A 14702-nucleotide genomic window follows, 5' to 3' on the forward strand; every position below is an offset into this window, starting at 1 on the left:
CTGCGATACGAGCCACGCGGCCGCTACCGTACCCGTGACGGGGCCCGATTCCCGATTCGCGAGTTTGCGGGTCGGGGCCCGGCGGAATAGTCAGGCTCTAGGTGACCCTCATACCCCAAGGGGGTCCAGACTACTATGTAGGGTAGTCGTCGATCGGACGGTCGTACCCTATGACCCGCACCCCGAACCGCAGCCGATTGAAAGGCAGACGGTCGGCCGGCGGCCGGCCGGCCGGGCGCCGCCGCGTACCCGCAGAGCCGATCGAAAGAGGCCGAATTGAGAGCGACGCCTCGGCGGCGGACAGCCGCCGCCGAACCGCCGGCACCGCGATGGTAAGGCCGACGTGTCGGCTGCGATACGAGCCACGCGGCCGGTACCGTACCCGTGAGTTTGCGATCGAAAGCGCTGTCGGCCGGGAGTGTGTGCGGCCTAGCCGGCGGACTAGGCGGACGAGAAGGAAGCGATTGGGAGCGAGCAAAAAGAATGCGGACGCTTCGGCGGCGGACTGCCGCAGGCGAGATGGAAAGGCCGACGTGTCGGCTGCGATACGGGCCGCCAAGGCGGACGAGAAGGAAGAAGGAAGAAGATGAAGAAGCCGAAGCAGCAAGCAAGCCGAGCGAGTCGTGGCGGCAGCGAGAAGGAAGCGATTGTGAGCGAGCAAAGAGAATGCGGACGCCTCGGCGGCGGACGGCCGCAGCCGAACAGCCGGTGCGATGGAAAGGCCTACGTATCTCTCTTGGGGTATGAGGGTCACCCAGCCTGCGTCCGCCCGAATACAGTGCGCTAGGCCGACGGTGCTGCACGCTTTGCGGCTCCACGAACATCAATATCTCTCTCGTCTTCCTTCCTGGCGTCGGCCGGCCAACATCGCCGTCGTCGTCGTCGCCTCCTCCTCGCCTTTCCGGCGCCATCCAGCCGGTTTCGTAAGCCGCGGCCGGGCCCCCTCGCAATCGTCGGCCCTCTAACAGTGCAGCCTCAGCCTCAGCCGAGCAACGAGCAACAAGCAACGAGCTGGCCGGCCGACGCCAGGAAGGAAGACGAGAGAGATATTGATGTTCGTGGAGCCGCAAAGCGTGCAGCACCGTCGGCCTAGCGCACTGTATTCGGGCGGACGCAGGCTGGGTGAAAACTGTGCGGTCGGCAGCTGCCAGAGAGAGAACGAGAAGGAAGCACAACGACAGCGGAAACGATTTGCAGGCCTCGTTCACCGCTTCTACTTGCTCGTTGCTTGTTGCTCGTTGCTCGGCTGAGGCTGAGGCTGCACTGTTAGAGGGCCGACGATTGCGAGGGGGCCCGGCCGCGGCTTACGAAACCGGCTGGATGGCGCCGGAAAGGCGAGGAGGAGGCGACGACGACGACGGCGATGTTGGCCGGCCGACGCCAGGAAGGAAGACGAGAGAGATATTGATGTTCGTGGAGCCGCAAAGCGTGCAGCACCGTCGGCCTAGCGCACTGTATTCGGGCGGACGCAGGCTGGGTGAAAACTGCGCGGTCGGCAGCTGCCAGAGAGAGAACGAGAAGGAAGCATAACGACAGCGGAAACGATTTGCGGGCTTCGTTCACCGCTGATGACGCCGCCGCTTCTACTTGCTCGTTGCTCGTTGCTCGGCTGAGGCTGCACTGTTAGAGGGCCGACGATTGCGAGGGGGCCCGGCCGCGGCTTACGAAACCGGCTGGATGGCGCCGGAAAGGCGAGGAGGAGGCGACGGCGACGACGGCGATGTTGGCCGGCCGACGCCAGGAAGGAAGACGAGAGAGATATTGATGTTCGTGGAGCCGCAAAGCGTGCAGCACCGTCGGCCTAGCGCACTGTATTCGGGCGGACGCAGGCTGGGTGAAAACTGCGCGGTCGGCAGCTGCCAGAGAGAGAACGAGAAGGAAGCACAACGACAGCGGAAACGATTTGCAGGCCTCGTTCACCGCTTCTACTTGCACGTTGCTTGTTGCTCGTTGCTCGTTGCTCGGCTGAGGCTGCACTGTTAGAGGGCCGACGATTGCGAGGGGGCCCGGCCGCGGCTTACGAAACCGGCTGGATGGCGCCGGAAAGGCGAGGAGGAGGCGACGACGACGACGGCGATGTTGGCCGGCCGACGCCAGGAAGGAAGACGAGAGAGATATTGATGTTCGTGGAGCCGCAAAGCGTGCAGCACCGTCGGCCTAGCGCACTGTATTCGGGCGGACGCAGGCTGGGTGAAAACTGCGCGGTCGGCAGCTGCCAGAGAGAGAACGAGAAGGAAGCATAACGACAGCGGAAACGATTTGCGGGCTTCGTTCACCGCTGATGACGCCGCCGCTTCTACTTGCTCGTTGCTCGTTGCTCGGCTGAGGCTGCACTGTTAGAGGGCCGACGATTGCGAGGGGGCCCGGCCGCGGCTTACGAAACCGGCTGGATGGCGCCGGAAAGGCGAGGAGGAGGAGGAGGAGGAGGCGAGAGAGATATTGAGGTTCGGCGGAAGAATCGTGGACGCGCCGGCCGTGTAGAATCAATCGAGCGGCGGGTTAAGCGGGTCCGACCGTCAGCAGAAAGGAGAGGCGAGGACATCCCTTCCGGTCGGAGTGCTTGGCGTAGGCGAGGAAGAGGATACCGATCGGTCGATGGTGACAGCACGAACAGGCGGGCAGGCGGCTGTCGGCGGGCGAACGAGCGAATCTGACGCGGAACGACGGCGTCAGCGAGGGCGAGGGGCTCGTTACGAGGCGGCGGGCGGTCGGCGGAAGAATCGTGGACGCGCCGGCCGTGTAGAATCAATCGAGCGGCGGGTTAAGCGGGTCCGACCGTCAGCAGAAAGGAGAGGCGAGGACATCCTTTCCGGTCGGAGTGCTTGGCGTAGGCGAGGAAGAGGAGGAGGATACCGATCGGTCGATGGTGACAGCACGAACAGGCGGGCAGGCGGGCAGGCGGCTGTCGGCGGGCGAACGAGCGAATCTGACGCGGAACGACGGCGTCAGCGAGGGCGAGGGGCTCGTTACGAGGCGGCGGACGGGTGGTCGGCGGAAGAATCGTGGACGCGCCGGCCGTGTAGAATCAATCGAGCGGCGGGTTAAGCGGGTCCGACCGTCAGCAGAAAGGAGAGGCGAGGACATCCCTTCCGGTCGGAGTGCTTGGCGTAGGCGAGGAAGAGGAGGAGGATATCGATCGGTCGATGGTGACAGCACGAACAGGCGGGCAGGCGGCTGTCGGCGGGCGAACGAGCGAATCTGACGCGGCGCGGGGCGCGGAACGACGGCGTCAGCGAGGGCGAGGGGCTCGTTACGAGGCGGCGGGCGGGTGGTCGGCGGAAGAATCGTGGACGCGCCGGCCGTGTAGAATCAATCGAGCGGCGGGTTAAGCGGGTCCGACCGTCAGCAGAAAGGAGAGGCGAGGACATCCCTTCCGGTCGGAGTGCTTGGCGTAGGCGTGGAAGAGGAGGAGGATACCGATCGGTCGATGGTGACAGCACGAACAGGCGGGCAGGCGGCTGTCGGCGGGCGAACGAGCGAGCGAATCTGACGCGGCGCGGGGCGCGGAACGACGGCGTCAGCGAGGGCGAGGGGCTCGTTACGAGGCGGCGGGCGGGTGGTCGGCGGAAGAATCGTGGACGCGCCGGCCGTGTAGAATCAATCGAGCGGCGGGTTAAGCGGGTCCGACCGTCAGCAGAAAGGAGAGGCGAGGATATCCCTTCCGGTCGGAGTGCTTGGCGTAGGCGAGGAAGAGGAGGAGGATACCGATCGGTCGATGGTGACAGCACGAACAGGCGGGCAGGCGGCTGTCGGCGGGCGAACGAGCGAATCTGACGCGGCGCGGGGCGCGGAACGACGGCGTCAGCGAGGGCGAGGGGCTCGTTACGAGGCGGCGGGCGGGTGGTCGGCGGAAGAATCGTGGACGCGCCGGCCGTGTAGAATCAATCGAGCGGCGGGTTAAGCGGGTCCGACCGTCAGCAGAAAGGAGAGGCGAGGATATCCCTTCCGATCGGAGTGCTTGGCGTAGGCGAGGAAGAGGAGGAGGATACCGATCGATCGATGGTGACAGCACGAACAGGCGGGCAGGCGGCTGTCGGCGGGCGAACGAGCGAATCTGACGCGGCGCGGGGCGCGGAACGACGGCGTCAGCGAGGGCGAGGGGCTCGTTACGAGGCGGCGGGCGGGTGGTCGGCGGAAGAATCGTGGACGCGCCGGCCGTGTAGAATCAATCGAGCGGCGGGTTAAGCGGGTCCGACCGTCAGCAGAAAGGAGAGGCGAGGACATCCCTTCCGGTCGGAGTGCTTGGCGTAGGCGTGGAAGAGGAGGAGGATACCGATCGGTCGATGGTGACAGCACGAACAGGCGGGCAGGCGGCTGTCGGCGGGCGAACGAGCGAGCGAATCTGACGCGGCGCGGGGCGCGGAACGACGGCGTCAGCGAGGGCGAGGGGCTCGTTACGAGGCGGCGGGCGGGTGGTCGGCGGAAGAATCGTGGACGCGCCGGCCGTGTAGAATCAATCGAGCGGCGGGTTAAGCGGGTCCGACCGTCAGCAGAAAGGAGAGGCGAGGATATCCCTTCCGGTCGGAGTGCTTGGCGTAGGCGAGGAAGAGGAGGAGGATACCGATCGGTCGATGGTGACAGCACGAACAGGCGGGCAGGCGGCTGTCGGCGGGCGAACGAGCGAATCTGACGCGGCGCGGGGCGCGGAACGACGGCGTCAGCGAGGGCGAGGGGCTCGTTACGAGGCGGCGGGCGGGTGGTCGGCGGAAGAATCGTGGACGCGCCGGCCGTGTAGAATCAATCGAGCGGCGGGTTAAGCGGGTCCGACCGTCAGCAGAAAGGAGAGGCGAGGATATCCCTTCCGATCGGAGTGCTTGGCGTAGGCGAGGAAGAGGAGGAGGATACCGATCGATCGATGGTGACAGCACGAACAGGCGGGCAGGCGGCTGTCGGCGGGCGAACGAGCGAATCTGACGCGGCGCGGGGCGCGGAACGACGGCGTCAGCGAGGGCGAGGGGCTCGTTACGAGGCGGCGGGCGGGCGGTCGGCGGAAGAATCGTGGACGCGCCGGCCGTGTAGAATCAATCGAGCGGCGGGTTAAGCGGGTCCGACCGTCAGTAGAAAGGAGAGGCGAGGATATCCCTTCCGGTCGGAGTGCTTGGCGTAGGCGAGGAAGAGGAGGAGGATACCGATCGGTCGATGGTGACAGCACGAACAGGCGGGCAGGCGGCTGTCGGCGTGGCGAGCGAGCTAATCTGACGCGGCGCGGGGCGCGGAACGACGTCGTCAGCGAAGGCGAGGTAGCTCACTACTAGGGTAGGAGGTGGTCGGCGGAAGAATCGAGGACACGCCGGCCGTGTAAAAGCAATCGTGCGGCGGGTTAGGCGGGTCCGACCGTCGGAATTAATGAGAGGCTAAAACATTCCTTCCAGTCGGCGAACCCATCCGATCAACGACTACCCTACATAGTAGTCTGGACCCCCTTGGGGTATGAGGGTCACCTAGAGGCTGACTATCCCACCGCACCCCGAGCCGCAAACTCGCGAACTCGGGAACTCGGACCCCGAAACGGGTACGCTAGCGGCCGCGTGGTTCGTATCGCAGCCGACACATCGGCCTTTCCATCGAGCCGCGGCGGTTCGGAGGCGGCAGTCCGCCGCCGAGGCGTACGCATTCTCTTTGCTCGCTCCCAATCGCTTCCTTCTCGCTGCTACTTCCGCCGCTGCTCCTCCTCGCCTTTCCGGCGCCATCCAGCCGGTTTCGTAAGCCGCGGCCGGGCCCCCTCGCAATCGTCGGCCCTCTAACAGTGCAGCCTCAGCCTCAGCCGAGCAACGAGCAACAAGCAACGAGCAAGTAGAAGCGGTGAACGAGGCCTGCAAATCGTTTCCGCTGTCGTTGTGCTTCCTTCTCGTTCTCTCTCTGGCAGCTGCCGACCGCGCAGTTTTCACCCAGCCTGCGTCCGCCCGAATACAGTGCGCTAGGCCGACGGTGCTGCACGCTTTGCGGCTCCACGAACATCAATATCTCTCTCGTCTTCCTTCCTGGCGTCGGCCGGCCAACATCGCCGTCGTCGCCGTCGCCTCCTCCTCGCCTTTCCGGCGCCATCCAGCCGGTTTCGTAAGCCGCGGCCGGGCCCCCTCGCAATCGTCGGCCCTCTAACAGTGCAGCCTCAGCCGAGCAACGAGCAACGAGCAAGTAGAAGCGGCGGCGTCATCAGCGGTGAACGAAGCCCGCAAATCGTTTCCGCTGTCGTTATGCTTCCTTCTCGTTCTCTCTCTGGCAGCTGCCGACCGCGCAGTTTTCACCCAGCCTGCGTCCGCCCGAATACAGTGCGCTAGGCCGACGGTGCTGCACGCTTTGCGGCTCCACGAACATCAATATCTCTCTCGTCTTCCTTCCTGGCGTCGGCCGGCCAACATCGCCGTCGTCGTCGTCGCCTCCTCCTCGCCTTTCCGGCGCCATCCAGCCGGTTTCGTAAGCCGCGGCCGGGCCCCCTCGCAATCGTCGGCCCTCTAACAGTGCAGCCTCAGCCGAGCAACGAGCAACGAGCAACAAGCAACGAGCAAGTAGAAGCGGTGAACGAGGCCTGCAAATCGTTTCCGCTGTCGTTGTGCTTCCTTCTCGTTCTCTCTCTGGCAGCTGCCGACCGCGCAGTTTTCACCCAGCCTGCGTCCGCCCGAATACAGTGCGCTAGGCCGACGGTGCTGCACGCTTTGCGGCTCCACGAACATCAATATCTCTCTCGTCTTCCTTCCTGGCGTCGGCCGGCCAACATCGCCGTCGTCGCCGTCGCCTCCTCCTCGCCTTTCCGGCGCCATCCAGCCGGTTTCGTAAGCCGCGGCCGGGCCCCCTCGCAATCGTCGGCCCTCTATCAGTGCAGCCTCAGCCGAGCAACGAGCAACGAGCAAGTAGAAGCGGCGGCGTCATCAGCGGTGAACGAAGCCCGCAAATCGTTTCCGCTGTCGTTATGCTTCCTTCTCGTTCTCTCTCTGGCAGCTGCCGACCGCGCAGTTTTCACCCAGCCTGCGTCCGCCCGAATACAGTGCGCTAGGCCGACGGTGCTGCACGCTTTGCGGCTCCACGAACATCAATATCTCTCTCGTCTTCCTTCCTGGCGTCGGCCGGCCAACATCGCCGTCGTCGTCGTCGCCTCCTCCTCGCCTTTCCGGCGCCATCCAGCCGGTTTCGTAAGCCGCGGCCGGGCCCCCTCGCAATCGTCGGCCCTCTAACAGTGCAGCCTCAGCCTCAGCCGAGCAACGAGCAACAAGCAACGAGCAAGTAGAAGCGGTGAACGAGGCCTGCAAATCGTTTCCGCTGTCGTTGTGCTTCCTTCTCGTTCTCTCTCTGGCAGCTGCCGACCGCGCAGTTTTCACCCAGCCTGCGTCCGCCCGAATACAGTGCGCTAGGCCGACGGTGCTGCACGCTTTGCGGCTCCACGAACATCAATATCTCTCTCGTCTTCCTTCCTGGCGTCGGCCGGCCAACATCGCCGTCGTCGCCGTCGCCTCCTCCTCGCCTTTCCGGCGCCATCCAGCCGGTTTCGTAAGCCGCGGCCGGGCCCCCTCGCAATCGTCGGCCCTCTAACAGTGCAGCCTCAGCCGAGCAACGAGCAACGAGCAAGTAGAAGCGGCGGCGTCATCAGCGGTGAACGAAGCCCGCAAATCGTTTCCGCTGTCGTTATGCTTCCTTCTCGTTCTCTCTCTGGCAGCTGCCGACCGCGCAGTTTTCACCCAGCCTGCGTCCGCCCGAATACAGTGCGCTAGGCCGACGGTGCTGCACGCTTTGCGGCTCCACGAACATCAATATCTCTCTCGTCTTCCTTCCTGGCGTCGGCCGGCCAACATCGCCGTCGTCGTCGCCTCCTCCTCGCCTTTCCGGCGCCATCCAGCCGGTTTCGTAAGCCGCGGCCGGGCCTCCTCGCAATCGTCGGCCCTCTAACAGTGCAGCCTCAGCCTCAGCCTCAGCCGAGCAACGAGCAACAAGCAACGAGCAAGTAGAAGCGGTGAACGAGGCCTGCAAATCGTTTCCGCTGTCGTTGTGCTTCCTTCTCGTTCTCTCTCTGGCAGCTGCCGACCGCGCAGTTTTCACCCAGCCTGCGTCCGCCCGAATACAGTGCGCTAGGCCGACGGTGCTGCACGCTTTGCGGCTCCACGAACATCAATATCTCTCTCGTCTTCCTTCCTGGCGTCGGCCGGCCAACATCGCCGTCGTCGTCGCCTCCTCCTCGCCTTTCCGGCGCCATCCAGCCGGTTTCGTAAGCCGCGGCCGGGCCCCCTCGCAATCGTCGGCCCTCTAACAGTGCAGCGTCAGCCGAGCAACGAGCAACGAGCAAGTAGAAGCGGCGGCGTCATCAGCGGTGAACGAAGCCCGCAAATCGTTTCCGCTGTCGTTATGCTTCCTTCTCGTTCTCTCTCTGGCAGCTGCCGACCGCGCAGTTTTCACCCAGCCTGCGTCCGCCCGAATACAGTGCGCCGCGTCAGATTCGCTCGCTCGCTCGCTCGCTCGCTCGCCCCGCCGACAGCCGCCTGCCCGCCTGTTCGTGCTGTCACCATCGACCGATCGGTATCCTCCTCCTCCTCGCCGACCCGCGGCCTCGTCGACGTCGTCTTCGAGGACCCGGTCAGGTTACGCCGCTGACCTCGTGTCGCGTCGCCGCCGGCGCGGCGGACGGGCTAGTTGTCGCTTCCCGATCCGCCACAGGCGACGCGACGTCACCGAAAGAGAGCGGTGCTGTGTGTTCGTCCCGCTAGACCGGGACGGATCAACAACCGTGGCTACAACTCCGGGTTTCGCGGCGGTGGTGCCCCCCCCCCCGCAATCTCCTCGCGCTCGCCCATCCCGGCATCGTCGTTGCTTTGGCTCGTTCGGCGGCTGCCGACAACGCCGTTTTCGTCATCGCACACACGCTTCTCGTTGACCGCAGCCCGTGCTGTCGCAATCGTTTCGGCTCGCTCGCTTCCCCGCTCGTCGTCCTTCTCGCGTGGCGGCGGCGGCGGCGGCAGCAGCAGCCAGAAACCGCCTCGCTTCTTCAACCCGCACCGGCGCCCGTCCTACCGCAGCGGCCCGGTGTGCGGCAGTCGGATCGCAAACCGTTTCTACTCGGCGAACTCTTTTTCTTCCGTCTGGCGCGCTTTTCCGCTGCTACAGCAGAGCGGCGGATTAGGACGCGTAACGTACGTACGAACGAACGGCTACCGCAGCAGCAGCGGCGGCCGCGATTTTTCAGGCTTCTCCTCCTCCTCCTCCTCCTCCTCTTCGCTTTCGTTTGCTCTCCGCGCGGCGGCGGCGGCGATGGCAGCAGCGGGACTTCCGCCTCGACATCCGCCTCGACTTCCGCTCTCAGCCGACCGACGCGACGGTGACGCTACTACAGCGACGACGACGACGACGACGATACCTGGTTGATCCTGCCAGTAGTCATATGCTTGTCTCAAAGCTTAAGCCATGCAAGTGTAAGTTCATGCCGTAAACGAATGGTGAAACCGCGAATGGCTCAGGAACCGGACCTAATCCTCGGGACCGTATTCCTCACCGCGAGGAGAGTGGATAACTGTGGCAATTCTAGAGCTAATACATGCAACCGAAGCCGCGATCGCAGGTCGCACCCGGGCGTCGGGCCGAAAAACGGCTTCCGGCAGCAGCAGCGGTCTTCGTCGCCGCAGCGCCTCCGCGTGCTCGGCGTCGTCCCAGCCGCTGCCGGTCGTCGCCGGCGCCCGCTCGGCCGGGTTGGTTCCGGGACTGCTCGCCAGTTCCCGCCGCCGCCGGTCGCGACGATACGGTCGGCCTTCCGCATTGGTCGCGGCGCAAATATTAGACTGAGACCGACGCGTTCGGGCCGTCGCAGCAGCCGCCGTCGCCGTGCTTCGCACGCGCGCGGGTCTAGGCGTGCGTCGGCTTCACGCCCCTTCGATTTTGGTGACTCTGGATAACTGTCAGTACGATCGCACGGGCTAGTATCGACTAGCCTTCGCGCGACGGGTCCCCCGCGAGTCCGCCCTATCAACTGTCGACGGCCCGGTAAGTGCCGACCGTGGTGGCAACGGGTAACGGGGAATCAGGGTTCGATTCCGGAGAGGGAGCATGCGAAACGGCTACCACATCCAAGGAAGGCAGCAGGCGCGCAAATTACCCACTCCCGGCACGGGGAGGTAGTGACGAAAAATAACGACGCGGGACTCTGTCGAGGCCCCGCGATCGGAATGAGTACACTTCAAATCCGTTAACGAGGATCGACCGGAGGGCAAGTCTGGTGCCAGCAGCCGCGGTAATTCCAGCTCCGGTAGCGTATATTAAAATTGTTGCGTTTGAAAAGCTCGTAGTCGGAATTCGGGTCTCGAAAACGTGCCCCAGCACGTTCGGGGCGACGGCGCCGTCGCGGGCGTGCCTCGCGCGCGTCCGCTTCGGTCGTCCGTTCGCACTCCCGGCCCTATTCGCCGGTGCGTGCGCGGTCGTGCCGCGGAGCTCTGCGCGCATCGTCGCTGCGACGGTCTCTCCGGTAGCCCGTCACCCGCCTCCGTAGCTTCCGCTTCCGTCCTCTCGGTCGGTCGGTCGGTCGGTCGGCATCGGCACGCGATCGTTCGGCCTCGCCGCCGTCGTCGCTGCTGCCGCCGCCGCCGCCGTCTCCTCCGTCGCTTGCGGCGGTACGCGGTGTTCGGGGGAAACAAACGGGGGTCGAGCGTCGCCCGGGGCATCGCCGCTCGCACGCGTTTCGGTAGCGCGTCCACCTCCCGGTCGTTTCGGCCCGCACGGTTCCTCCGAGGGTGCTCTTCGCCGAGTGTCCGAGGCGGCCGGTACGTTCACTGTGAAAAAATTAGAGTGCTCAGAGCGAGCCCCGCCGGCTTGCATACGAAAAGCATGGAATGATGGAAAATGGCCTCGTCCGCGCGTCATCCGTCGGTCTCCGTTCACGACGAGGCAATGATCGAAGGGAGCGATCGGGGCCACTCGTATTGCGACGTTAGAGGTGAAATTCTTGGATCGTCGCAAGACGCACTGCAGCGACGGCGTGTGGCAAGCACGTTTTCCTCGATCAAGAGCGAAAGTCGGAGGTTCGAAGACGATCAGATACCGTCGTAGTTCCGACCGTAAACGATGCCGACTGGCGCTCCGCCGGCGTTCGCTTCGATGACCCGGCGGGGAGCCTGCGCGGGAAACCATAGTCGGTTCCGGGGGGAGTATGGTTGCAAAACAGAAACTTAAAGGAATTGACGGAAGGGCACCACCAGGAGTGGAGCCTGCGGCTTAATTTGACTCAACACGGGAAAACTCACCCGGTCCGGACACCGGTAGGATTGACAGATCGATAGCTCTTTCTCGATTCGGTGGGTGGTGGTGCATGGCCGTTCTTAGTTGGTGGAGCGATCCGTCTGGTTGATTCCGATAACGAACGAGACTCCGGCCTGCTAACTAGCGCGTCGATTAGTGCTTTTCCGGTAGCGAGGCGGCGCCGAAGCCATCGTCGGTAGCTCCGCGCGCGGCCCGTGCTTGCCGTTGCCGCCGCTCTCCTTCGCGTCCGGCGCTGCGGCCGCGTCCGGCAACTGCCTTCTTAGCAGCCTTTCGTGCTCCGCTCCTCGCGGGTTGGTGTGCGGGTTGGTCTGGGATGGCGGTTCGCACGCGGCGTGGTTGCGGCGTCGGTTGCGGAGCGGCGGCGGTGACTCGGTCGGCTCGGCCCGCGCGAGCCCGGCGGCGGCACGCCGTCGCGCCCGGGCCAGTCGGTTGGCGAACGCAGCGCTTCTTAGAGGGACGGGCGGCAGAAAGCCGCACGAGGCGGAGCGATAACAGGTCTGTGATGCCCTTAGATGTCCGGGGCCGCACGCGCGCTACACTGGAGGTATCAGCGGGCGCGTCTCCCCCGGCCCGAGAGGGTCGGGAAACCTCTGAACCACCTCCCGTGATAGGGATCGGGGCCTGGAACCAACCCCGTGAACGAGGAATTCCCGGTAGGCGCGGGTCATCAGCCCGCGTCGATCACGTCCCTGCCCTTTGTACACACCGCCCGTCGCTACTACCGATCGAACGGTCCGGTGAGGTCCTCGGATCTGGCCGACGAGTTCGCTTACGCGCGGCGGCGTTCCGCGCCGTCGCCGGCGCGTTCTCTGATGGCCCGGAGAAGACGACCGAACCCGATCGCTTAGAGGAAGTAAAAGTCGTAACAAGGTTTCCGTAGGTGAACCTGCGGAAGGATCATTACCGCAGCAGCCCTGCTCCGCTCCTCCGTCTCCTCCTCCTCCTCGCCTTTCCGGCGCCAGCCAGCCGGTTTCGTAAGCCGCGGCCGGGCCCCCTCGCAATCGTCGGCCCTGTAACAGTGCAGCCTCAGCCGAGCAACGAGCAAGTAGAAGCGGCGGCGTCATCAGCGGTGAACGAAGCCCGCAAATCGTTTCCGCTGTCGTTATGCTTCCTTCTCGTTCTCTCTCTGGCAGCTGCCGACCGCGCAGTTTTCACCCAGCCTGCGTCCGCCCGAATACAGTGCGCTAGGCCGACGGTGCTGCACGCTTTGCGGCTCCACGAACCTCAATATCTCTCTCGCCTCCTCCTCCTCCTCCTCGCCTTTCCGGCGCCATCCAGCCGGTTTCGTAAGCCGCGGCCGGGCCCCCTCGCAATCGTCGGCCCTCTAACAGTGCAGCCTCAGCCTCAGCCGAGCAACGAGCAAGTAGAAGCGGCGGCGTCATCAGCGGTGAACGAAGCCCGGACCGAAAGCGCTGTCGGCCGGGAGTGTGTGCGGCCTAGGCGGCGGCCTACCCGGCGGACTAGGCGGACGAGAAGGAAGCGATTGTGAGCGAGCAAAAAGAATGCGGACGCTTCGGCGGCGGACTGCCGCCGGCGAGATGGAAAGGCCGACGTGTCGGCTGCGATACGGGCCGCAAAGGCGGACGAGAAGGAAGAAGATGAAGAAGCCGAAGCAGCAGGCCGAGCGAGTCGTGGCGGCAGCGTGAAGGAAGCGATTGTGAGCGAGCAAAGAGAATTCGGACGCCTCGGCGGCGGACGGCCGCAGCCGAACCTCCGGTGCGATGGAAAGGCCTACGTATAGGCTGCCTTACGAGCCACGCGGCCGGTAGCGTACCCGTAAGTTGGCGATCGAAAGCGCTGTCGACCGGGAGTGTGTGTGTCTGTGTGTGTGTGTTACACGGTTAGAACCGGTCAGAACCGGTTAGAACCGGTCAGAACCGGTCAGAACCGGTCCGAACCGGTCAGAACCGGTTAGAACCGGTTAGAACCGGTTAGAACCGGTTAGAACCGGTTAGAACCGGTTAGAACCGGTCAGAACCGGTTAGAACCGGTTAGAACCGGTCCGAACCGGTCCGAACCGGTCCGAACCGGTTAGAACCGGTCAGAACCGGTTAGAACCGGTCAGAACCGGTCAGAACCGGTTAGAACCGGTCCGAACCGGTCAGAACCGGTCCGAACCGGTCAGAACTGGTCAAGACCGGTCGGTCCGGACTGGTCAAGACCTGTCGGTCCGGACTGGTCAGGACCGGTCGGTCCGGACTGGTCAAGTCCGGTCGGTCCGGACTGGTCAAGACCGGTCGGTCCGGACTGGTCAAGACCGGTCCGGACTGGTCAAGACCGGTCGGTCCGGACTGGTCAAGACCGGTCGGTCCGGACTGGTCAAGACCGGTCGGTCCGGTCTGGTCAAGACCGGTCGGTGCGGACTGGTCAAGACCGGTCGGTGCGAACCGGTCCGAACCGGTCAGAACCGGTTAGAACCGGTCAGAACCGGTCCGAACCGGTCAGAACCGGTCCGAACCGGTCAGAACCGGTCCGAACCGGTCGGAACCGGTCGGTCCGGACTGGTCAAGACCGGTCGGTGCGGACTGGTCAAGACCGGTCGGTCCGAACCGGTTAGAACCGGTCCGAACCGGTCAGAACCGGTCCGAACCGGTCAGAACCGGTCCGAACCGGTCAGAACCGGTTAGAACCGGTTAGAACCGGTTAGAACCGGTTAGAACCGGTCAGAACCGGTCAGAACCGGTTAGAACCGGTTAGAACCGGTTAGAACCGGTTAGAACCGGTTAGAACCGGTCCGAACCGGTTAGAACCGGTTAGAACCGGTTAGAACCGGTCGGTCCGGACTGGTCAAGACCTGTCGGTCCGGACTGGTCAGGACCGGTCGGTCCGGACTGGTCAAGACCGGTCCGGACTGGTCAAGACCGGTCCGAACTGGTCAAGACCGGTCCGGTTCTGACCGGTTCGGACCGGTTCTAACCGGTTCTAACCGGTTCTGACCGGTTCTGACCGGTTCGGACCGGTTCTAACCGGTTCTAACCGGTTCTGACCGGTTCGGACCGGTTCTAACCGGTTCTAACCGGTTCTGACCGGTTCGGACCGGTTCTAACCGGTTCGGACCGGTTCTAACCGGTTCTAACCGGTTCGGACCGGTTCTAACCGGTTCTAACCGGTTCTGACCGGTTCTGACCGGTTCTGACCGGTTCGGACTGGTCAAGACCTGTCGGTCCGGACTGGTCAGGACCGGTCGGTCCGGACTGGTCAAGACCGGTCGGTCCGGACTGGTCAAGACCGGTCCGGACTGGTCAAGACCGGTCGGTCCGGACTGGTCAAGACCGGTCGGTCCGGACTGGTCAAGACCGGTCGGTCCGGACTGGTCAAGACCGGTCCGACCGGTCCGACCGGTTTTGACCAGTCCGGACCGGTCTTGACCAGTCCGGACCGGTCTTGACCAGTCCGGACCGACCGGTCTTGACCAGTCCGGACCGACCGGTCCTGACCAGTCCGGACCGACAGGTCTTGACCAGTCCGAACCGGTC

General features: G+C 64.4%; 1 pseudogene; it reads left to right on the forward strand.

Annotated features, from left to right (window-relative positions):
- Positions 1–9334: 9334 nt before the first annotated feature.
- On the forward strand, positions 9335–12129 carry LOC149131752 (small subunit ribosomal RNA; annotated as a pseudogene).
- The last annotated feature ends 2573 nt before the right edge of the window (positions 12130–14702 follow it).

The sequence above is a fragment of the Octopus bimaculoides genome, chromosome 19, assembly GCF_046866305.1.
Source record: "Octopus bimaculoides isolate indiv1 chromosome 19, ASM4686630v1, whole genome shotgun sequence".
Classification (NCBI taxonomy): Eukaryota; Metazoa; Mollusca; class Cephalopoda; order Octopoda; family Octopodidae; genus Octopus; species Octopus bimaculoides.